Source organism: Panulirus ornatus, chromosome 25 (assembly GCF_036320965.1).
Source record: "Panulirus ornatus isolate Po-2019 chromosome 25, ASM3632096v1, whole genome shotgun sequence".
NCBI lineage: Eukaryota > Metazoa > Arthropoda > Malacostraca > Decapoda > Palinuridae > Panulirus > Panulirus ornatus.
In genome coordinates this window covers 13375795-13402088 of record NC_092248.1, presented here as the reverse complement: position 1 = coordinate 13402088, position 26294 = coordinate 13375795, and the positions used below count along the sequence as shown (strand labels likewise).

Here is a 26294-nt window from a genome sequence, read left to right as displayed (position 1 = left end):
AGCGCTGTATCATCAGCGAACAACAACTGACTCACTTCCCAAGCTCTCTCATCCACAACAGACTTCATACTTGCCCCTCTTTCCAAAACTCTTGCATTCACCTCCCTAACAACCCCATCCATAAACAAATTAAACAACCATGGAGACATCACACACCCCTGCCGCAAACCTACATTCACTGAGAACCAATCACTTTCCTCTCTTCCTACACATACACATGCCTTACATCCTCGATAAAAACTTTTCACTGCTTCTAACAACTTGCCTCCCACACCATATATTCTTAATACCTTCCACAGAGCATCTCTATCAACTCTATCACATGCCTTCTCCAGATCCATAAATGCTACATACAAATCCATTTGCTTTTCTAAGTATTTCTCACATACATTCTTCAAAGCAAACACCTGATCCACACATCCTCTACCACTTCTGAAACCACACTGCTCTTCCCCAATCTGATGCTCTGTACATGCCTTCACCCTCTCAATCAATACCCTCCCATATAATTTACCAGGAATACTCAACAAACTTATACCTCTGTAATTTGAGCACTCACTCTTATCCCCTTTGCCTTTGTACAATGGCACTATGCACGCATTCCGCCAATCCTCAGGCACCTCACCATGAGTCATACATACTTTAAATAACCTTACCAACCAGTCAATAATACAGTCACCCCCTTTTTTAATAAATTCCACTGCAATACCATCCAAACCCGCTGCCTTGCTGGCTTTCATCTTCCGCAAAGCTTTTACTACCTCTTCTCTGTTTACCAAATCCTTTTCCCTAACCCTCTCACTTTGCACACCACCTTGACCAAAACACCCTATATCTGCCACTCTATCATCAAACACATTCAACAAACCTTCAAAATACTCACTCCATCTCCTTCTCACATCACCACTACTTGTTATCACCTCCCCATTTGCGCCCTTCACTGAAGTTCCCATTTGCTCCCTTGTCTTACGCACTTTATTTACCTCCTTCCAGAACATCTTTTTATTCTCCCTAAAATTTAATGATACTCTCTCACCCCAACTCTCATTTGCCCTCTTTTTCACCTCTTGCACCTTTCTCTTGACCTCCTGTCTCTTTCTTTTATACATCTCCCACTCAATTGCATTTTTTCCCTGCAAAAATCGTCCAAATGCCTCTCTCTTCTCTTTCACTAATAATCTTCGTTCCCTCCACCTCTGACATATATATCCTCTTTATCAATCTTTCCTCACTCATTCTCTCCATGTGACCAAACCATTTCAAAACACCCTCTTCTGCTCTCTCAACCACACACTTTTTATTTCCACACATCTCTCTTACCCTTACATTACTTACTCGATCAAACCACCTCATGCCACACACTGTCCTCAAACATCTTTTATTTCCAGCACATCCACCCTCCTGCACACAACTCTATCCATAGCCCATGCCTCGCAACCATACAACATTGTTGGAACCACTATTCCTTCAAACATACCCATTTTTGCTTTCCGAGATAATGTTCTCGACTTCCAAACATTCTTCAAGGCTCCCAGAATTTTCGCCCTTCCCCCACCCTATGATTCACTTCCGCTTCCATGGTTCCATCCACTGCCAGATCCACTCCCAGATATCTAAAACACTTTATTTCCTCCAGTTTTTCTCCATTCAAACTTACCTCTTATCCACACATGCATTTGCTTCTCTACAGAAGTATTTCACACCATCCAAAAGTTCTCCCTACACCATATACCCTTAACACATCCCATAAAGCATTCCAGTCAACTCTGTCACACGCTTTTTTCCAAATCCATAAAAGCTGCATACAACCTTTTTATCTTTCACTATACACTTTTCCACTGACATCACCAAAAGAATTCTAATCCACACATCTTTCCTCCTTAAAACTTCAGTTATTTCCATCACTCTTATCATTCAACGTTCTTGCATACACTTTTCCTGGTATACTTCACAGTCTTATTCCCCTATAAATGCTACTTATGTCCTTAGCACCTTTTCCTATAATATAAAAGAATGATAGCTTTCACACAATCCTCAGGCATAACCTCCTGTTTCCTTGCTAAATTACGTATCGGATGCATCCACTTTTATTACATGTTCTCCTCCATAATTTAGCATTTCAGCTGTAATCCCATCAACTCTCATTGCCTTTCCTATCTTCAGCCTCATCATTGCCCTTTTTACATCCCTTTTTGCTATTGGCTCTTGCACTTGTATCCTCTTCCTTCCATCCTCCATACCCATGCATGTAACAACTGCTACCTCCCCTTCCACATTCATTCCTGTCCATATCTCTCCTCCTTCCATAACTCATTCATCATCTCCATTTTTACTCCATACACCCTGCTCAAGGATATGGGTTTCCCCAGCACATCCAAGATATAGCTTAAAAAAAAAAAAATCTCCACAAGCTCCCTCTTTTTGCTTTCATTAGTCATCCAATTTACATTCAGTGCCATCACCCTCAATCATTTGTCTTTTACTTCTTGGCAAATCTGTTCAGACTCCAGTGCTGCTTCTTAACCTTTTGTGCCTTACCCTTGACAGTCAACTGGCAGATAGCAACTCCAGTGCAGTGTTTCCAGAGTCAACAAGGCTATAAACTGTCCAAAAAAACTACACATCCCAACATACCTCAAGTGTTTGTATGTATTCAAAAGATATCTATGATGGAGTTGGGCAATGCCTCCCCGTTTAGTTCCACCCTTAAGGGTGTAGTAACGAGGTCACCACACAAGGAAGAGTGAGACTTTTTAGAGTACTAGGAGTATCCCCTTGAGGTACTGAAACTCAAAAACTTTTTCAAATTCTGTGCCTATCAAAGTAGCAGCACCTCCTACCCTCATTGGTTACAATACTACAGAGAAAAATATAATCACTACTTACTCTTTCATCTTTTGTTTTTCTAAATTTATCAGTTTCCTCCTCAGGAACCTGTGTGCATTTCTCATCTCTCTCTTCATCTTTTCCTAAAGGATCTGTAGCTCTACTGCTGTTAGTTCATATACATTTTCATCACCCTTCCTTGCTGCAATTATTGCCTTTTCCTTTATTTTGTTAGGTACAGGGACTCTACTTTTCATTACCCACATACCATCATATAAAGTCATTAAGTTATTTTCCTCAAATTTTATATCAACTTGTTCCTTTGTGTAGGCAGGCCCACTACCATCCTTCTTTACTGTTGCTGTAACTTTCCATTTTTCTTGGCTTTACTTGCTTTCATAATCTTCCCTGAAGTACCATCCTTTTGTGTCAAACCATCAAGATTTTCTTCCTCCTTTGCTGGAGCTTTTTTCCTCTTTGCATTTTTTTCTTTTTGGACTTTATCCTCTTACTTGTGGGCTACTTTCCGGTCTTCCTGTAGGGTCACTTTTTGGTCTTCCACTTCTAAGTCTTCTTTCTTTTGGACCACTTCCTCATCTTCCTCCACCTCTTAGACCTGTATAAGACATAATGGAATCATTGAAAATGATGGATATATAACATTCATTCATACTGCCAAACTTGCACCTAAAACATGGAAGGACATATACATTTCCTATAGCACTGCTGTATCTATAAATCACTGTCTATGAAAAGAGAAAAGAAAAGAATAAAGGAAAAGGAGGATATGAATATAGAAGGCAAGGAAAAGGAGTAAGGAAATGAGGAAGATGACAAGGAACAAGAGTTCTTGCCTACTTTCAAATATGTATGACAAAATTCTGCCATTTGAAAGTGCCAGCACATGATTAGCACTCACTTCATATCTTGCGAGGTAGCACCTGGAAACAGAATGAAGAATGGACCACTACTCATACACACACACACACAGACATATATATCTATTCTATTCTATTTTGTTTTGTCACTTCCCGCGTTAGCGAGGTAGTGCAAGGAAACAGATGAAAGAATGGCCCAACCCACCCCCATACACATGTATATACATACACATCCATATACGCAAACATACATACCTATACATCTCAACGTATACATATATATATACACACACAGACATATACATATATACACATGTACACAATTCATACTGTCTGCCTTTATTCATTCCCATCGCCACCTTGCCACACACGAAATAACGACCCCCTCCCCCCTCATGTGTGCGAGGTAGCGCTAGGAAAAGACAACAAAGGCCCCATTCGTTCACACTCAGTCTCCAGCTGACATGTAATAATGTACCGAAACCACGACTCCCTTTCCACATCCAGGCCCCACAGAACTTTCCATGGTTTACCCCAGATGCTTCACATGCCCTGGTTCAATCAATTGACAGCACGTCGACCCTGATATACCACATCGTCCAATTCACTCTATTCCTTGCACGCCTTTCATCCTCCTGCATGTTCAGGCCCCGATCACTCAAAATCTTTTTCACTCCATCTTTCCACCTCCAATTTGGTCTCCCACTTCTCCTCGTTCCCTACACCTCTGACACACATATCCTCTTGGTCAATCTTTCCTCACTCATTCTCTCCATGTGCCCAAACCATTTCAAAACACCCTCTTCTGCTCTCTCAACCACACTCTTTTTATTACCACACATCTCTCTTACCCTTACATTACTTACTCGATCAAACCACCTCACACCACATATTGTCCTTAAACATCTCATTTCCAGCACATCCATCCTCCTGCGCACAACTCTATCCATAGCCCACGCCTCGCAACCATACAACATTGTTGGAACCACTATTCCTTCAAACATACCCATTTTTGCTTTCCAAGGTAATGTTCTCGACTTCCAAACATTCTTCAAGGCTCCCAGAATTTTTGCCCCCTCCCCCACCCTATGATTCACTTCCGCTTCCATGGTTCCATCCGCTGCCAGATCCACTCCCAGATATCTAAAACACTTTACTTCCTCCAGTTTTTCTCCATTCAAACTTACCTCCCAATTGACTTGACCCTCAACCCTACTGTACCTAATAACCTTGCTCTTATTCACATTTACTCTTAACTTTCTTCTTTCACACACTTTACCAAACTCAGTCACCAGCTTCTGCAGTTTCTTACATGAATCAGCCACCAGCGCTGTATCATCAGCGAACAACAACTAACTCACTTCCCAAGCTCTCTCATCCACAACAGACTGCATACTTGCCCCTCTTTCCAAAACTCTTGCATTCACCTCCCTAACAACCCCATCCATAAACAAATTAAACAACCATGGAGACATCACACACCCCTGCCGCAAACCTACATTCACTGAGAACCAATCACTTTCCTCTCTTCCTACACGTACACATGCCTTACATCCTCGATAAAAACTTTTCACTGCTTCTAACAACTTGCCTCCCACACCATATATTCTTAAAACCTTCCAAAGAGCATCTCTATCAACTCTATCATATGCCTTCTCCAGATCCATAAATGCTACATACAAATCCATTTGTTTTTCTAAGTATTTCCCACATACATTCTTCAAAGCAAACACCTGATCCACACATCCTCTACCACTTCTGAAACCACACTGCTCTTCCCCAATCTGATGCTCTGTACATGCCTTCACCCTCTCAATCAATATCCTCCCATATAATTTCCCAGGAATACTCAACATATATATATATATATATATATATATATATATATATATATATATATATATATATATATATATATATATATATATTTTATTTATTTTATTTTGCTTTGTCGCTGTCTCCCGCGTTTGCGAGGTAGCGCAAGGAAACAGACGAAAGAAATGGCCCAACCCACCCCCATACACAATGTATACATACACACGTCCACACGCAAATATACATACCTATACATCTCAATGTACACATATATATACATACACAGACACATATATATATACCCATGCACACAAGTCACACTGTCTGCCCCCATTCACTCCCATCGCCACCTCGCCACACATGGAATACCTTCCCCCTCCCCCCTCATGTGTGCGAGGTAGCACTAGGAAAAGACAACAAAGGCCCCATTCGTTCACACTCTTTCTCTAGCTGCCACGCAATAATGCCCGAAACCACAGCTCCCTTTCCACATCCAGGCCCCACACAACTTTCCATGGTTTACCCCAGACGCTTCACATGCCCTGATTCAATCCACTGACAGCATGTCAACCCCGGTATACCACATCAATTCAATTCACTCTATTCCTTGCCCTCCTTTCACCCTCCTGCATGTTCAGGCCCCGATCACACAAAATCTTTTTCACTCCATCTTTCCACCTCCAATTTGGTCTCCCACTTCTCCTCGTTCCCTCCACCTCCGATATATATCCTCTTGGTCAATCTTTCCTCACTCATTCTCTCCATGTGCCCAAACCATTTCAAAACACCCTCTTCTGCTCTCTCAACCACGCTCTTTTTATTTCCACACATCTCTCTTACCCTTACATTACTTACTCGATCAAACCACCTCACACCACACATTGTCCTCAAACATCTCATTTCCAGCACATCCACCCTCCTGCGCACAACTCTATCCATAGCCCACGCATCACAACCATACAACATTGTTGGAACCACTATTCCTTCAAACATACCCATTTTTGCTTTCCGAGATAATGTTCTCGACTTCCACACATTCTTCAAGGCTCCCAGGATTTTCGCCCCCTCCCCCAACCGATGATTCACTTCTGCTTCCATGGTTCCATCCGCTGCCAGATCCACTCCCAGATATCTAAAACACTTTACTTCCTCCAGTTTTTCTCCATTCAAACTTACCTCCCAATTGACTTGACCCTCAACCCTACTGTACCTAATAACCTTGCTCTTATTCACATTTACTCTTAACTTTCTTCTTTCACACACTTTACCAAACTCAGTCACCAGCTTCTGCAGTTTCTCACATGAATCAGCCACCAGCGCTGTATCATCAGCGAACAACAACTGACTCACTTCCCAAGCTCTCTCATCCACAAGAGACTTCATACTTGCCCCTCATTCCAAAACTCTTGCATTCACCTCCCTAACAACCCCATCCATAAACAAATTAAACAACCATGGAGACATCACACACCAATGCCGCAAACTTACATTCACTGAGAACCAATCACTTTCCTCTCTTCCTACACGTACACATGCCTTACATCTTCGATAAAAACTTTTCACTGCTTCTAACAACTTGCCTCCCACACCATATATTCTTAATACCTTCCACAGAGTATCTCTATCAACTCTATCACATGCCTTCTCCAGATCCATAAATGCTACATACAAATCCATTTGCTTTTCTAAGTATTTCTCACATACATTCTTCAAAGCAAACACCTGATCCACACATCCTCTACCACTTCTGAAACCACACTGCTCTTCCCCAATCTGATGCTCTGTACATGCCTTCACCCTCTCAATCAATACCCTCCCATATAATTTACCAGGAATACTCAACAAACTTATACCTCGGTAATTTGAGCACTCACTCTTATCCCCTTTGCCTTTGTACAGTGGCACTATGCATGCATTCCGCCAATCCTCAGGCACCTCACCATGAGTCATACATACATTAAATAACCTTACCAACCAGTCAACAATACAGTCACCCCCTCTTTTAATAAATTCCACTGCAATACCATCCAAACCTGCTGCCTTGCCGGCTTTCATCTTCCGCAAAGCTTTTACTACCCCTTCTCTGTTTACCAAATAATTTCCCTAACCCTCTCACTTTGCACACCACCTCGACCAAAACACCCTATATCTGCCACTCTATCATCAAACACATTCAACAAACCTTCAAAATACTCACTCCATCTCCTCACATCACCACTACTTGTTATCACCTCCCCATTTACGCCCTTCACTGAAGTTCCCATTTGCTTCCTTGTCTTACGCACTTTATTTACCTCCTTCCAGAACATCTTTTTATTCTCCCTAAAATTTAATGATACTCTCACCCCAACTCTCATTTGCCCTCTTTTTCACCTCTTGCACCTTTCTCTTGACCTCCTGTCTCTTTCTTTTATACATCTCCCACTCAATTGCATTTTTTCCCTGCAAAAATCATCCAAATGCCTCACTCTTCTCTTTCACTAATAATCTTACTTCTTCATCCCACCACTCACTACCCTTTCTAATCAACCCACCTCCCACTCTTCTCATGCCACAAGCATCTTTTGCGCAATCCATCACTGATTCCCTAAATTCATCCCATTCCTCCCCCACTCCCCTTACTTCCATTGTTCTCACCTTTTTCCATTCTGTACTCAGTCTCTCCTGGTACTTCCTCACACAAGTCTCCTTCCCAAGCTCACTTACTCTCACCACCCTCTTCACCCCAACATTCACTCTTCTTTTCTGAAAACCCGTACAAATCTTCACCTTAGCCTCCACAAGATAATGATCAGACATCCCTCCAGTTGCACCTCTCAGCACATTAACATCCAAAAGTCTCTCTTTCGTGCGCCTGTCAATTAACACGTAATCCAATAACGCTCTCTGGCCATCTCTCCTACTTACATACGTATACTTATGTATATCTCACTTTTTAAACCAGGTATTCCCAATCACCAGACCTTTTTCAGCACATAAATCTACAAGCTCTTCACCATTTCCATTTACAACACTGAACACCCCATGTATACCAATTATTCCCTCAACTGCCACATTACTCACCTTTGCATTCAAATCACCCATCACTATAACCCAGTCTCGTGCATCAAAACCACTAACACACTCATTCAGCTGCTCCCAAAACACTTGCCTCTCATGATCTTTCTTCTCATGCCCAGGTGCATATGCACCAATAATCACCCATCTCTCTCCATCAACTTTCAGTTTTACTCATATTAATCGAGAATTTACTTTCTTACATTCTATCATATAGTCCCACAACTCCTGTTTCAAGAGTACTGCTGCTCCATCCCTTGCTCTTGTCCTCTCACTAACCCCTATATATATATATATATATATATATATATATATATATATATATATATTTTTTTTTGCTTTGTCGCTGTCTCCCGTGTTTCCGAGGTAGTGCAAGGAAACAGACGAAAGAAATGGCCCAACCCACCCCCATACACATGTATATACATACGTCCACACACGCAAATATACATACCTACACAGCTTTCCATGGTTTACCCCAGACGCTTCACATACCTTGATTAAATCCACTGACAGCACGTCAACCCCGGTATACCACATCGCTCCAATTCACTCTATTCCTTGCCCTCCTTTCACCCTCCTGCATGTTCAGGCCCCGATCACACAAAATCTTTTTCACTCCATCTTTCCACCTCCAATTTGGTCTCCCTCTTCTCCTCGTTCCCTCCACCTCCGACACATATAGCCTCTTGGTCAATCTTTCCTCACTCATTCTCTCCATGTGCCCAAACCATTTCAAAACACCCTCTTCTGCTCTCTCAACCACGCTCTTTTTATTTCCACACATCTCTCTTACCCTTACGTTACTTACTCGATCAAAACACCTCACACCACACATTGTCCTCAAACATCTCATTTCCAGCACATCCATCCTCCTGCGCACAACTCTATCCATAGCCCACGCCTCGCAACCATACAACATTGTTGGAACCACTATTCCTTCAAACATACCCATTTTTGCTTTCCGAGATAATGTTCTCGACTTCCACACATTCTTCAAGGCTCCCAGAATTTTCGCCCCCTCCCCCACCCTATGATCCACTTCCGCTTCCATGGTTCCATCCGGTGCCAGATCCACTCCCAGATATCTAAAACACTTCACTTCCTCCAGTTTTTCTCCATTCAAACTCACCTCCCAATTGACTTGACCCTCAACCCTACTGTACCTAATAACCTTGCTCTTATTCACATTTACTCTTAACCTTCTTCTTTCACACACTTTACCAAACTCATTCACCAGCTTCTGCAGTTTCTCACATGAATCAGCCACCAGCGAACAACAACTGACTCACTTCCCAAGCTCTCTCATCCCCAACAGACTTCATACTTGCCCCTCTTTCCAAAACTCTTGCATTCACCTCCCTAACAACCCCATCCATAAACAAATTAAACAACCATGGAGACATCACACACCCCTGCCGCAAACCTACATTCACTGAGAACCAATCACTTTCCTCTCTTCCTACACGTACACATGCCTTACATCCTCGATAAAAACTTTTCACTGCTTCTAACAACTTGCCTCCCACACCATATATTCTTAATACCTTCCACAGAGCATCTCTATCAACTCTATCATATGCCTTCTCCAGATCCATAAATGCTACATACAAATCCATTTGCTTTTCTAAGTATTTCTCACATACATTCTTCAAAGCAAACACCTGATCCACACATCCTCTACCACTTCTGAAACCACACTGCTCTTCCCCAATCTGATGCTCTGCACATGCCTTCACCCTCTCAATCAATACCCTCCCATATAATTTACCAGGAATACTCAACAAACTTATACCTCTGTAATTTGAGCACTCACTCTTATCCCCTTTGCCTTTGTACAATGGCACTATGCACGCATTCCGCCAATCCTCAGGCACCTCACCATGAGTCATACATACATTAAATAACCATACCAACCAGTCAACAATACAGTCACCCCCTTTTTTAATAAATTCCACTGCAATACCATCCAAACCTGCTGCCTTGCCAGCTTTCATCTTCCGCAAAGCTTTTACTACCTCTTCTCTGTTTACCAAATCATTTTCCCTAACCCTCTCACTTTGCACACCACCAAGACCAAAAAACCCTATATCTGCCACTCTATCATGAAACACATTCAACAAACCTTCAAAATACTCACTCCATCTCCTTCTCACATCACCACTACTTGTTATCACCTCCCCATTATATATATATATATATATATATATATATATATATATATATATATATATATATATATAATTTTTTTGCTTTGTCGCTGTCTCCCGCGTTTGCGAGGTAGCGCAAGGAAACAGACGAAAGAAATGGCCCAACCCACCCCTATACACATGTATATACATACATCCACACACGCAAATATACATACCTACACAGCTTTCCATGGTTTACCCCAGACGCTTCACATGCCTTGATTCAATCCACTGACAGCACGTCAACCCCGGTATACCACATCGCTCCAATTCACTCTATTCCTTGCCCTCCTTTCACCCTCCTGCATGTTCAGGCCCCGATCACACAAAATCTTTTTCACTCCATCTTTCCACCTCCAATTTGGTCTCCCTCTTCTCCTCGTTCCCTCCACCTCCGACACATATATCCTCTTGGTCAATCTTTCCTCACTCATTCTCTCCATGTGCCCAAACCATTTCAAAACACCCTCTTCTGCTCTCTCAACCACGCTCTTTTTATTTCCACACATCTCTCTCTCTATCTATCTATCTATATATATATATATATATATATATATATATATATATATATATATATATATATTTGTTCATTTTGCTTTGTCGCTGTCTCCCGCGTTAGCGAGGTAGCGCAAGGAAACAGACGAAAGAATGGCCCAACCCACCCAAATACACATGTATATACATACACGTCCACACATGCATATATACATACCTATACATCTCAATGTACACATATATATACACACACAGACATATAAATATATATACACATGTACATAATTCATACTTTCTGCCTTTCTTTATCCCATCGCCACCTCGCCACACATGGAATAACAACCCCCTCCCCTCTCATGTGTGTGAGGTAGCGCTAGGAAAAGACAACAAAGGCCCCATTCGTTCACACTCAGTCTCTAGCTGTCATGTAATAATGCACCGAAACCACAGCTCCCTTTCCACATCCAGGCCCCACAGAACTTTCCATGGTTTACCCCCAGATGCTTCACATGCCATGGTACAATACATTGACAGCATGTCCACCCCGGTATACCACATCGATCCAGTTCGCTCTATTCCTTGCCCGCCTTTCACTCTCCTGCATGTTCAGGCCCCGATCACTCAAAATCTTTTTCACTCCATCTTTCGACCTCCAATTTGGTCTCCCACTTCTCCTCGTTCCCTCCACCTCTGACACATAAATCCTCTTGGTCAATCTTTCCTCAATCATTCTATCCATATGACCAAACCATTTCAAAACACCCTCTTCTGCTCTCTCAATCACACTTTTTATTTCCACACATCTCTCTTACCCTTACAATTACTTACTTGATCAAATCACCTCACACACATTGTTCTCAAACATTTCACCTCCAACACATCCATCCTCCTCCATACAACCCCATCTATAGCCCATGCCTCACAACCACATTACATTGTTGGAACCACTATTCCTTCAAACATACCCATTTTTACTCTCCAAGATAACGTTCTCTCCTTCCACACATTCTTCAATGCTCCCAGAACCTTTGCCCCCTCCCCCACTGTGACTCACTTCCACTTCCATGGTTCCATCTGCTGTAAAGTTCACTCCCAGATATCAAAAACACTTCACTTCCTCCAGTTTTTCTCCATTCATTCAAACATACCTCCCATTTAACTTGTCCCTCAACCCTGCTGAACCTAATAACCTTGCTCTTATTCACAATTACTCTCAACTTCCTCCTTTCACACACTTTCCCAAACTCTGTTCTCAACTTGTTGCAGTTTCTCACTCAAATCAGCCACTAGAGCTGTATCATCGGTAAACAACAACTGACTCACTTCCTAGGCCCTCTCATCCCCAACAGACTGCATACTCACCCCCTCTCTCCAAAACTTTTGCATTTACCTCCCTGACCACCCCATCCATAAACAAATTAAACAACCATGGGGTCATCACACACCCCTGCTGCAGACTGACATTCACTGGGGACCAATCACTCTCCTCTCTTCTTAACATGCCTTGCATCCTTGGTAAAAACTTTTCACTGCCTCTAGCAACTTATCTCCCACACCACATACCCTTAAAACCTTCCACAAAGCATCGCTATCAACCCTATCATGTGTCTTCTCCAGATCCATAAATGCTACATGCAAATCCATCTGTTTTTTCTAAGTATTTCTCACATACATTCTTCAAAGCAACCACCTGATCCACACATCCTCTACCACTTCTGAAACCACACTGCTCTTCCCCAACCTGATGCTCTGTACATACCTTTACCCTCTCAATCAATACCCCCCCATATAATTTCTCAGGAATACTCAACAAACCTATGCCTCTGTAGTTTGAACACTCAACTTTATCCTCTTTGCCTTTGTACAATGGCACTATGAATGCTTTCTGCCAATCCTACAATAAATTCTACTATTAATTCATTCACAATCAAATAAAAAGAAATTCACATTTCAACATGCGACAATCAGACTTTTCAAAAGAATGTAATGTATCTTGGAAATTAGTTTGTATAAGAGATGACTGTAGCACCATTTTTTTATCTTTGATCATAAACTTTTCAGCTTTTGATTAGTTGTACAATTACTCCATCTTATTTGCCATTTATTCATGGACTGTTTCCCCAAAATCACTATATGGAATGATAAAATTAGAAGGTTATCAGCCTGATTATAACTATTAGTAGATTTCATCAGTTTGACAGAAAGCCCACACAAAATAAACAGTGTATATGTTGAACATGAGGTTTGATCGAGTAAGTAATGTAAGGGTAAGAGAGATGTGTGGAAATAAAAAGAGCATGGTTGAGAGCAGAAGAGGGTGTTTTGAAATGGTTTGGGCACATGGAGAGAATGAGTGAGGAAAGATTGACCAAGAGGATATATGTGTCGGAGGTGGAGGGAACGAGGAGAAGTGGGAGACCAAATTGGAGGTGGAAAGATGGAGTGAAAAAGATTTTGTGTGATCGGGGCCTGAACATGCAGGAGGGTGAAAGGAAGGCAAGGAATAGAGTGAATTGGATTGATGTGGTATACCGGGGTTGACGTGCTGTCAGTGGATTGAATCAGGGCATGTGAAGCATCTGGGGTAAACCATGGAAAGTTGTGTGGGGCCTGGATGTGGAAAGGGAGCTGTGGTTTCGGGCATTATTGCATGACAGCTAGAGACTGAGTGTGAACGAATGGGGCCTTTGTTGTCTTTTCCTAGTGCTACCTCGCACACATGAGGGGGGAGGGGGATGGTATTCCATATGTGGCGAGGTGGCGATGGGAATGAATAAAGGCAGACAGTGTGAATTGTGTCCATGGGTATATAGGTATGTGTCGGTGTGTGTATATATATATGTGTACATTGAGATGTATAGGTATGTATATTTGCGTGTGTGGACATGTATGTATATACATTGTGTATGGGGGTGGGTTGGGCCATTTCTTTCGTCTGTTTCCTTGCACTACCTCGCAAACGCGGGAGACAGCGACAAAGCAAAATAAAAAATAAAAATGTTGAACATGAATTCTTCTCCAGTCACAGAGCACACTCTGAGCTTTTTTTTTTTCTGACACACGAATACATATACATTTACATTTATTTATTCACTATACTTTGTTGCTGTCTCCCGCATTAGCGAGGTAACGCATGGAAACAGACGAAAGAATGGCCCAACCCACCCACATATACATGTATATATATACACGCCCACACACACACACATATACATACCTATACATTTCAATGTATACATACATATACATACACACACATATACATATATACACATGTGCATATTCATACTTGCTGCCTTCATCCATTTCCGTCACTACCACGCCACACATGAAATGGCACCCCCCTACTCCCGCGTGGGTGCGATAGCACTAGGAAAAGACAACAAAGGCCACATTCGTTCACACTCAGTCTCTGGCTGTAATATGCAATGCACTGAAATCACAGCTCCCTTTCCACATCCAGCCCCTACAAAACTTTCCATGGTTAACCTCAGACCCTTCACATGCCCTGGTTCAATCCATTGACAGCACATCGACCCCAGTATACCACATCATTCCAATCCACTCTATTCCTTGCATGCCTTTTGCCCTCCTGTAAGTTCAAGCCCCAATCACTCAAAATCTTTTTCACTCCATCCTTCCACCTCCAATTTGGTCACCCACTTCTCCTCATTCCCTCCACCTCTGATACATATATCCTCTTGGTCAGTCTTTCCTCAATCATTCTCTCCATGTGACCAAACCATTTCAAAACACCCTCTTCTGCTCTCTCAACCACACTCTTTTTATTACCACACATCTCTCTTACCCTATCATTACTTACTCGATCAAACCACCTCACACCACATATTGTCCTCAAACATCTCATTTCCAACACATCCACCCTCCTCTGCACAACCCTATCTATAGCTCATGCCATTCAACAATATAACATTGTTGGAACGAATATTCCTTCAAACATACCCATTTATGCTCTCTGAGATAACGTTCTTGCCTTCCACACATTCTTCAACACTCCCAGAACCATCACCCCCTCCCCCACCATGTGACTCACTTCTGCTTCCCTGGTTCCATCTGCTGCTAAATCCACTCCCAGATATCTAAAACACTTCAATTCCTACAGCTTTTCTTCATTCAAACTTACCTCCCAATCTGATTGTTCCTTAACCCTACTGAACCTAATAACCTTGTTATTATTCACATTTACTCTTAGCTTTCTTCTTTCACACACTTTACCACACTCAGTCATCAACTTTTGCAGTTTCTCACTTAAATCAGCCACCAGCGCTGTATCATCAGGGAACAACATCTGACTCACTTCCCAAGCCCTCTCATCCACAACAGACTGCATACTTGCCCCCCTCTCCAAAACTTACATTCACCTCCCTAACAACCCCATCCATAAACAAATTAAACAACCATGGAGACATCATGCACCCCTGCCACAAACCAACATTCACTGGGAACTAATCACTTTCCTCTATTCCTACTCATACCCGTGCCTTACATCCTTGATGAAAACTTTTCACTGCTTCTAGCAACTTACCTCCCACACCATATACTCTTAATACCTTCCACAGAGCATCTCTATCAAATCTATCATATGCCTTCTCCAGATCCATAAATGCTACACACAAGTTCATCTGTTTTTCTAAGTATTTCTCACATACACTCTTCAAAGCAAACACCTAATCCACACATCCTCAACCACTTCTGAAACCACACTGCTCTTCCCCAACCTGATGCCCTGCATATGCCTTGACCCTCTCAATCAATACCCTCCCATATAATTTCCCAGGAATGCTCAACAAACTTATACCTCTGTAAATAAGTCATTTAGAGTAGAAAAAGAACTCTGAAAACACTGAAGTTGCTAACCTCAAGATTCAAGGCTGCTTGCCCAGGCTGTCCTGAATCCCAATCATGGATGGCACCATCAGTGCCTGCTGTGGCAATAACATTTTGATGTACTTGCACCAATGACAGCTCAAGACTTCCCCTTCACAAGCACTTATTGTTACTGATGGCTGAAGTTTCTTTTTTGCATTCCAAATATTCTCAGTGTCCCATCACCTAAAATGTCAGAGAAGAAATCAGCTGCAAATGGGATCTTTTATTGTTTCAATGATTCCACAATAAAACAATCAGGGTGAAAATCTGAAATCTTCAACTACTCCATTCCCTAACTTCTGTTGACAGTTTTTTTTCAGGAGTGGTTTGACTGGAAACAGAGTTATGGTGATAGATAGGTAGACAGAAAAACAAGTGTTTATACCTTTTATCCTACAATAAAAATGAGTGAAATTTTCTTGTCAGAATTTCTCATCTGGTTATATGAATGGATATGGGCCACCCTGGTTCAGGCTCATTTCGCTGCAGATATGTCTCATGCATCACAAGATTATTCAATGAAATTCATAAGATGGACACTCAATACATGAACAAATATGGACTACCTATAAGTCATGAAAAATTCAAGAAGAAAACTTAGCTCTGATCTTTCAAACTATGTTCACTGGTTTTATAATCCCTTAAACTCTGCTTTTTCAAACTTCCTTCTCGTATTTCTTATTAGCACCATTTTTGCACTATTCAGATAGTGTCTCAACAAGAATAATCCTCACTGACCTGTGCATAATTCTTTACAATTAAAGAAAACGGACATAATGAAAGTCATTCAACTGTACTTTTTTGCTGATAATATTTCTAGATATCATTAATTTTAGACGTCTTCTCCCTGTTGCTAGATGCAAAAACACAGTGCATTTAAGCCCTCATCATATAAGTTTGGTCATTTTTTTCTACAATGCATTCCTATGTCCAGCTTTTAATTCTCTTTCATGTCTCAGCCTCCTTAACTCCCTTGAAAAAGCTTTACCGCATATTCATTCATACATGTATTACTTCATATACTATCTTCCTCTTTCAGCCACTATAAGTTCTCATTTTTTTTGCAATCAATTCACACTATTTTCTTATTCATTATCAAACTCTGGTACAGTACCATATCCTGAACTTGGGTATTGATTGGAAGAAGACCAGCAAACAGGCCTAACAAGAGATGGAGGGATAACATTCAGTAAATCTTTAACAAATACAGAATTGGAAGGCCTAAAAGTGCAATAAGATGGAGTTTTCTGAGATAGAGTGACATGGTGAAAATGCATCTTACTGATGGATTGAAAGTGTGTGGAGGGAAGTATGTGAAAACAAAGGCTACTTCCAGCTCAAGTTCTTTTTAGAACATTCAAATGGCACTCTATTTTGATGGCTGAGAATGACAATTGCAACTATGTCATTTACAATAGAATACAGGTAGGCAGAGATGGATTTGATATACAATTGAATAAGTATCTAGGCTGTTTTTCCCTTTCACAGGCAACCAGCATTACTGAACCCAAAAAATCAATTACAGTAGTCTCAAAAGAACCTTTCACAAATAATGTTCTGTACTGCAGGAAAAGATAACTGGTTCCAATAATAGCAATCCAAAAATGGGCATTTGTTTCAACTGCAACCATGTTTAAAACTGAAGATACATTCACTGGTAGTAATCCATTAGTTCCAATGGCAAAGAGACATGAAAGGACTTTTGCACCTCCATCCAAAGGTCCACATCTACATGAATGATCCTTTGAAGACTGGAGGCCCATCCTTGATCCTGTCCATCTGAACTATCAGGAACTGGTAGTATAATAAAAATGATGTTAAATAAAAGCAGGACATAAGATTTTCTTAATTTTCTGAGTGAACCCATTTGCTTGTCCGTATAAAAATTCTAATCTTGCATATATTTTCTTGGTTATAAACTGACAGGTTAAATCCCGTGGCACACTGGTTCAAATAAACTACTAGGTACTTTGCTGACTTTACTCTTTCTATTATCTGACCATTACATGTTATTGCAAAATTATTTACCTTATCTAATTTTCTTTTAGATCCTACTACCATAACTTTGTTTTTTCCTAGGTGGAGACATTTTTTGTTATTAATCATCCAATTATTGCATGATTCTCGGATTTTCCTAGGTGAAGAGACATTTTCCTATTAATAATCCAATTACAACATTGTCTTATTAATAATCCAATTACTACACTTTAAGTTGTTTTCCTAATCTATTTGAGATAACATCAGCATCCTTGTGCGATACAACTGAAATACTGTCATCAGCATGAAGTTGGCATGAGACACTAATTTTCATGTCATTTACTTAGCATAAAAATAACGGTGGTCCTAAAATACTTCCCTGTGGAACTCCACAAGTTATACTACAAGACTTGGAATAAAATTCATCAACTACCTCATTCCTTCCAGTCAGATATTAGTAAAACTGTTCCACAGACTTTATCCTCATTGCTTTTAATTTTTCACACAAAAATGTGATGAGCAACTGTGTTAAATGCTTTTTGTAGGTCCAAAAGTGCAAGTCCTGCATAATTTCCTTTTGATATATCAGTTTTAAGTAAGTCTAAAAGGTAGGCCAAACATGTATTTGTGGAGTACTTTCCCCTGAATCCTGACAAAATTGTATGTAAAATTATTTGACATCAAGTAATTTGCTGACTGATCATAAACAACCCTTTCCAGTACTTTTGATATTACATTTAGTATACTGACTGGTCTGTAATTTCCTACTTCTTGCCTATTATTCTTTTTCGTACAATGGTTTGACTTCCTTTAGCCCAGCCAGTACTTCACTTGTACTTATAGGGATTTACAGTGTGTTATTGGTCCTTTTAGTACTGGTGCCCCATCCTTTATGAACCTTGCTAGTAAACCATCTACCCCTGTACTTTTATTCGCCCCTGATGCCTTTATTACACTCAAAATATACTCTTCCGTTACATCTGTGAGCCTAAAATTGTTTTCTATAATCCTTTTTGATCTATAATAATTTTTGAAATTATAACAATCACTGCTAAATAAATTTGATGCTACAGATGTAAAAAATTTATCAAAATGTGTCGCTATCTTTTTCCCATCAAAGCACAGTTCATCTTCAATTTTAAGGACTGTTTTTTAATTTTCCTTTAATTCACCTGATTAACTTCAGGTTTTTGGTTGTTGCCACAATTTCTTGCTATCACTATTACTTTCTTGTATTTGATCAGAAATACAATCTGATTTAAAGTTCTTAATATCTTGTTGTATCTTATTTCTCACTCTACAGAGCTTGTCAAAATTCTCTTTATTGCCTTTATCTTTCTGGTATTCCAGCCAAAAGTTCACCCCTTTCTTTTAACCTCTGAAGAATTTCTGTATTTCTCCAAGGCAGGAGAATGTCAAGTTGGCTTGGAATACCTACACCAGGTTTTGTGCCACACCATGATGATGATGACTGGCCTTAGCTGCAGGTAATAGCACTAGGTTTTGTGCCACACCATGATGATGATGACTGGCCTTAGCTGCAGGTAATAGCACCAGGTTTTGTGCCACACCATGATGATGATGACTGGCCTTAGCTGCAGGTAATAGCACCAGGTTTTGTGCCACACCATGATGATGATGACTGGCCTTAGCTGCAGGTAATAGCACCAGGTTTTGTGCCACACCATGATGATGATGACTGGCCTTAGCTGCAGGTAATAGCACCAGGTTTTGTGCCACACCATGATGATGATGACTGGCCTTAGCTGCAGGTAATAGCACCAGGTTTTGTGCCACACCATGATGATGTTGACTGGCCTTAGCTGCAGGTAATAGCACCAGGTTTTGCGGCACCAGCCAAACAGCCACGAAATTAAGACCACCACACCAACGGTTGGTCACTCAGCACCATAACACGCCCAAAAATCCTGCAGTTTTTGATATTTTCAGTTACTATTACTGCCTACATATTCTAACCATCTCTAAAGTTTCACTTACAAACACCATACTTTTTTTGTTCAAAAATGGTCAGCCTCTCTGTCCCTTTCCGAGCGTGGGCCACCTACACCAATTTGCACCACTACCTCTCTCTCATTACACATAAAAAGGAAAAATATAACAAGACCTTTACTTAAATTGCAAAACAATCACAGTATATATAATAATATAACAAATGAATTATAGAATAACCAAACATGAAAACAAAGCAAGAAAATTGATATATTTACAAAAATAATAGAAGCCAAACTAGGGAATAATCATAAATTTACAAAAATCCTGAAAACCAGCAATATTAAAGAAATGGCAAAGCTTAAATAAACACCAATGCAACTGCATCATGCAGTCCATTAAGACAATAAAATACAGACTAGAAAAGCAATCACAATTTACTCAAGCACAAAAAAATATTAATAAATTACCATCCAGCATTCTAATAACAAGGTTTAATGACTGTAGTACAGTACCCTTATATTTATGAATATCTCACCAAATTCATATAAAAAATATACCTTACCTCTGTCGCTTCATCCTGTGGAAATTTATGAAAATGCGATTTATATAAGTAGTTTTCCTCCTCTTTCATGGATAACATCCTCCGGCTGATAAGTCTTGTAAACAATAACTTGAATCTGGCGCGTATCAGACTCCGCCCACTCGTGACGTCACTTTGGAAGGCCAGCATAGCTTCCCTGTTATGATTTCTGTTCTAACCCAGAAAAGCCAAAAGCGCTCGCCTCAGCCCCATCGCCCAAGAATGTATTTAGCTTGTGATATTGTCGTCTGTTTGTAATACAACGGAATATGCTATACCTAGAATTTTATATTCAACGACCCATTACTGAATTTATTTACAAAAACAACTAAAGAAAGAAAATCTCTATTATGTTACGTTTTTATATTTCACAATAGAATTTCCTTAGAAATGGCCATTTCAAGTTTGGATAGAGTTCTTAAGAGTGTAGATCGCCCCTTCATTTTCTCGTCGTTTTCTCTATCACATGAAAGAAAACGCTTCCCTTAGGTCTTGTAGCGCACAATGTGTAATGAGCATCAAAGTGGTTACCTGTATTTCTATATCTCAATTCAATCATAATATATGTATTCTTAATACTCTTCTAGAAATCAAATTGAAGGAATATAAGACATGGAAAGGCTTTTGCACCATACACCAATCCTTCTTATTCTGCTGTCTTCTTTCCTTCATACTATCCTTTCCATCATTTATGATATTGTCGAGGTTTGTTCCGTAAATTTCAATATCAACCAGATCACACCAATAATCGAATTCGGGATGGTATAGAAATGCATGAATGTTACTCTTTGAATAATTTAATCAAGCCTTTCATTATCACATGGTTCCCTTCAGAGCCTCATAATATCTTTTTTAGTAGGAACGCTATTCTCAGGTTTCTAATGCATATTTGAATGCATATTTGCGACACAGCAAAATAATAATAAATAAATAAATAAATAAATAAATATATATATATATATATTATTTTTTTATTATACTTTGACGCTGTCTCCCGCGTTTGCGAGGTAGCGCAAGGAAACAGACGAAAGAAATGGCCCAACCCCCCCCCCATACACATGTATATACATACGTCCACACACGCAAATATACATACCTACACAGCTTTCCATGGTTTACCCCAGACGCTTCACATACCTTGATTCAATCCACTGACAGCACGTCAACCCCGGTATACCACATCGCTCCAATTCACTCTATTCCTTGCCCTCCTTTCACCCTCCTGCATGTTCAGGCCCCGATCACACAAAATCTTTTTCACTCCATCTTTCCACCTCCAATTTGGTCTCCCTCTTCTCCTCGTTCCCTCCACCTCCGACACATATATCCTCTTGGTCAATCTTTCCTCACTCATTCTCTCCATGTGCCCAAACCACTTCAAAACACCCTCTTCTGCTCTCTCAACCACGCTCTTTTTATTTCCACACATCTCTCTTACCCTTACGTTACTCACTCGATCAAACCACCTCACACCACACATTGTCCTCAAACATCTCATTTCCAGCACATCCATCCATATATTTTTTTTTTTTTTGCTTTGTCGCTGTCTCCCGCGTTTGCGAGGTAGCGCAAGGAAACAGACGAAAGAAATGGCCCAACCCACCCCCATACACATGTATATGCATACGTCCACACACGCAAATATACATACCTACACAGCTTTCCATGGTTTACCCCAGACGCTTCACATGTCTTGATTCAATCCACTGATAGCACGTCAACCCCGGTATACCACATCGCTCCAATTCACTCTATTCCTTGCCCTCCTTTCACCCTCCTGCATGTTCAGGCCCCGATCACAAAATCTTTTTCACTCCATCTTTCCACCTCCAATTTGGTCTCCCTCTTCTCCTCGTTCCCTCCGCCTCCGACACATATATCCTCTTGGTCAATCTTTCCTCACTCATTCTCTCCATGTGCCCAAACCATTTCAAAACACCCTCTTCTGCTCTCTCAACCACGCTCTTTTTATTTCCACACATCTCTCTTACCCTTACGTTACTTACTCGATCAAACCACCTCACACCACACATTGTCCTCAAACATCTCATTTCCAGCACATCCATCCTCCTGCGCACAACTCTATCCATAGCCCACGCCTCGCAACCATACAACATTGTTGGAACCACTATTCCTTCAAACATACCCATTTTTGCTTTCCGAGATAATGTTCTCGACTTCCACACATTCTTCAAGGCTCCCAGGATTTTCGCCCCCTCCCCCACCCTATGATTCACTTCCGCTTCCATGGTTCCATCCGCTGCCAGATCCACTCCCAGATATCTAAAACACTTCACTTCCTCCAGTTTTTCTCCATTCAAACTCACCTCCCAATTGACTTGACCCTCAACCCTACTGTACCTAATAACCTTGCTCTTATTCACATTTACTCTTAACTTTCTTCTTTCACACACTTTACCAAACTCAGTCACCAGCTTCTGCAGTTTCTCACATGAATCAGCCACCAGCGCTGTATCATCAGCGAACAACAACTGACTCACTTCCCAAGCTCTCTCATCCACAACAGACTTCATACTTGCCCCTCTTTCCAAAACTTTTGCATTCACCTCCCTAACAACCCCATCCATAAACAAATTAAACAACCATGGAGACATCACACACCCCTGCCGCAAACCTACATTCACTGAGAACCAATCACTTTCCTCTCTTCCTACACGTACACATACTTACATCCTCGATAAAAGCTTTTCACTGCTTCTAACAACTTGCCTCCCACACCATATATTCTTAATACCTTCCACAGAGTATCTCTATCATATGCCTTATCCAGATCCATAAATGCTACATACAAATCCATTTGCTTTTCTAAGTATTTCTCACATACATTCTTCAAAGCAAACACCTGATCCACACATCCTCTACCACTTTTGAAACCACACTGCTCTTCCCCAATCTGATGCTCTGTACATGCCTTCACCCTCTCAATCAATACCCTCCCAATATAATTTACCAGGAATACTCAACAAACTTATACCTCTGTAACTGGAGCACTCACTCTTATCCCCTTTGCCTTTGTACAATGGCACTATGGACGCATTCCGCCAATCCTCAGGCACCTCACCATGAGTCATACATACATTAAAAAACCTTATATATATATATATATATATATATATATATATATATATATATATATATATATATATATATATATTTTTTTTTTTTTTTTTTTTTTTTTTTTTTTATACTTTGTCGCTGTCTCCCGCGTTTGCGAGGTATATATATATATATTTATATATATATATATATATATATATATATATATATATATATATATATATATATATATATATATGAGAAGTAATCATTATTCTTGTTCAGTATGTCTGTTCACATTGTTAGATTTGCACCTTCGCCAAGCAGGAAGAAAACACATCTAATACATTTAGCATCGATGGCGTACTTCGAGTCCCTCCCTATATGAACATCAAGAGGGAAACGCCAGCATGGAGCGCCTTACATAAGAAAGTGGAGAGTATATATGATGATATAAAAAGTTTCTTATCTTTAATGTGCAATAGATTCTCTACGTCATAGTATGTGTTTTACACCACACAAACACACGCGACAACATAAGCTAAATTTTCCGGAGTGAGTGAGCTTTTGGCGGATTCGAGGTGGAACAATAAATCATAAGAGAGGGTTGCTACACTGAGACACCTGGGTGACGTCACTGGTGGGCGGTGCTCTGAAACTTAACGTTAACAACAGCTTGACTTCACCCACTTATGACGTCACTTTGGAAGGCCAGCGAGCAACGCTTGATTTACTGCTCCAACCCAGTTCCGCCAAGAAATTTAGTTTATGATTTTGTCTAGCCTTTCATTTTCGGTTCTCTTTCATATCCAGACAATGTTTTAAAAGCACGAACTCTACCAATAAGTTAAATGTATTTTGATATATATTGAAGGTTATTTACGACTATAAGGGCCGCTCTTCTCGTCTGTTCGGTGTAATCGGCGAAAGGCGAGTTTTTCCTACTAAAATAACATTGAAAATTAAAGATTTACCTCCTCATCCAATGTGAACGATGAACATCACAAGCCACCGTAATTGGACCTCCTACGTCGGCATCGAAAGTGAGAGTGAGGAGGAGGAGGAGGAGGCTGGCTGAGTGTGTGTGTTTGTGTGTGGTATGGAATGCGAGAGCGCGCGGGAGGTGGAGGGGGGGGGGGATTGCTTCCTCCTCCGCCGCCACCCGCCCGCTCCCTCGCTCGTGTATTAGAACATAACCGGCAATCTAATGAGAGATGTCAAACTCCGCGGACGCAATGTGGGTCGATCGATAATGGTCCACTGATGTTCACCACCACCACCGTGTGTGAGGAAGGAAGGGAGGTGGGTTGGTCGCGCGTCATCGAAAGCGAGAGTGAGGAGTTGGCTGGCTGGCTCGGTGTGTGTGTGGTATCCTCCTCCGCCGCCACCCGCCCGCTCCCTCGCTCGTGTATTAGAACATAACCGGCAATCTAATGAGAGATGTCAAACTCCGCGGACGCAATGTGGGTCGATCGATAATGGTCCACTGATGTTCACCACCACCACCGTGTGTGAGGAAGGGAGGGAGGTGGGTTGGCCGCGCGTCATCGAAAGCGAGAGTGAGGAGGTTGGCTGGCTGGCTCGGTGTGTGTGTGTGGTATGCGCCCGGGGAGGGAGGAGGATCGGCCTCCTCCTCCTCCGCCGCCACCCGCCCGCTCCCTCGCTCGCGTATTAGAACACAACCGGCAATCTAATGAGTGATGTCAAACTCCGCGGACGCAATGTGGGTCGATCGTAATGGTCCACTGATGTTCACCACCACCACCGTGTGTGAAGAAGGGAGGGAGGTGGGTTGGCCGCGCGTCATCGAAAGCGAGAGTGAGGTGGCTGGTTGCCTGGCTGGCTGGCTCGATGTGTGTGTGGTATGCGCCCGGGAAGGGATGAGGATCGGCCTCCTCCTCCTCCGCCGCCACCCGCCCGCTCCCTCGCTCGCGTATTAGAACACAACCGGCAATCTAATGAGTGATGTCAAACTCCGCAGACGCAATGTGGGTCGATCGATAATGGTCCACTGATGTTCACCACCACCACCGTGTGTGAGGAAGGGAGGGAGGTGGGTTGGCCGCGCGTCATCGAAAGCGAGAGTGAGGAGGAGGTGGGTGGCTGGCTGGCTCGGTGTGTGTGTGGTATGCGCAAGGGAGGGGAGGAGGATCGGCCTCCTCTTCCTCCTCCGCCGCCACCCGCCCGCTCCCTCGCTCGCGTATTAGAACAACCGGCAATCTAATGAGTGATGTCAAACTCCGCGGACGCAATGTGGGTCGATCGATAATGGTCCACTGATGTTCACCACCACCACCGTGTGTGAGGAAGGGAGGGAGGTGGGTTGGCCGCGCGTCATCGAAAGCGAGAGTGAGGAGGAGGTGGCTGGCTGGCTGGCTCAGTGTGTGGGTGGTATGCACCCGGGAAGGGAGGAGGATCGGCCTCCTCCTCCTCCGCCGCCACCCGCCTGCTCCCTCGCTTGCGTATTAGAACGTTTCAAAAACACAACCGGCAATCTAGTGAGTGATGTCAAACTCCGCGGACGCAATGTGGGTCGATCGATAATGGTCCACTGATGTTCACCACCACCACCGT

At 41.7% G+C, this 26294-nt stretch overlaps 1 long non-coding RNA gene across 1 annotated transcript; it reads right to left on the bottom strand.

Annotated features, from left to right (window-relative positions):
• Nucleotides 1-512: 512 nt before the first annotated feature.
• LOC139757281 (uncharacterized) lies at nt 513-20770 on the bottom strand. Its single transcript, XR_011714563.1, has 3 exons — nt 20646-20770; nt 16142-16336; nt 513-3442 (listed from the first exon to the last, which is right to left on the bottom strand). It is a non-coding gene; the product is annotated as an uncharacterized lncRNA (long non-coding RNA).
• Between the last annotated feature and the right edge of the window lie 5524 nt (nt 20771-26294).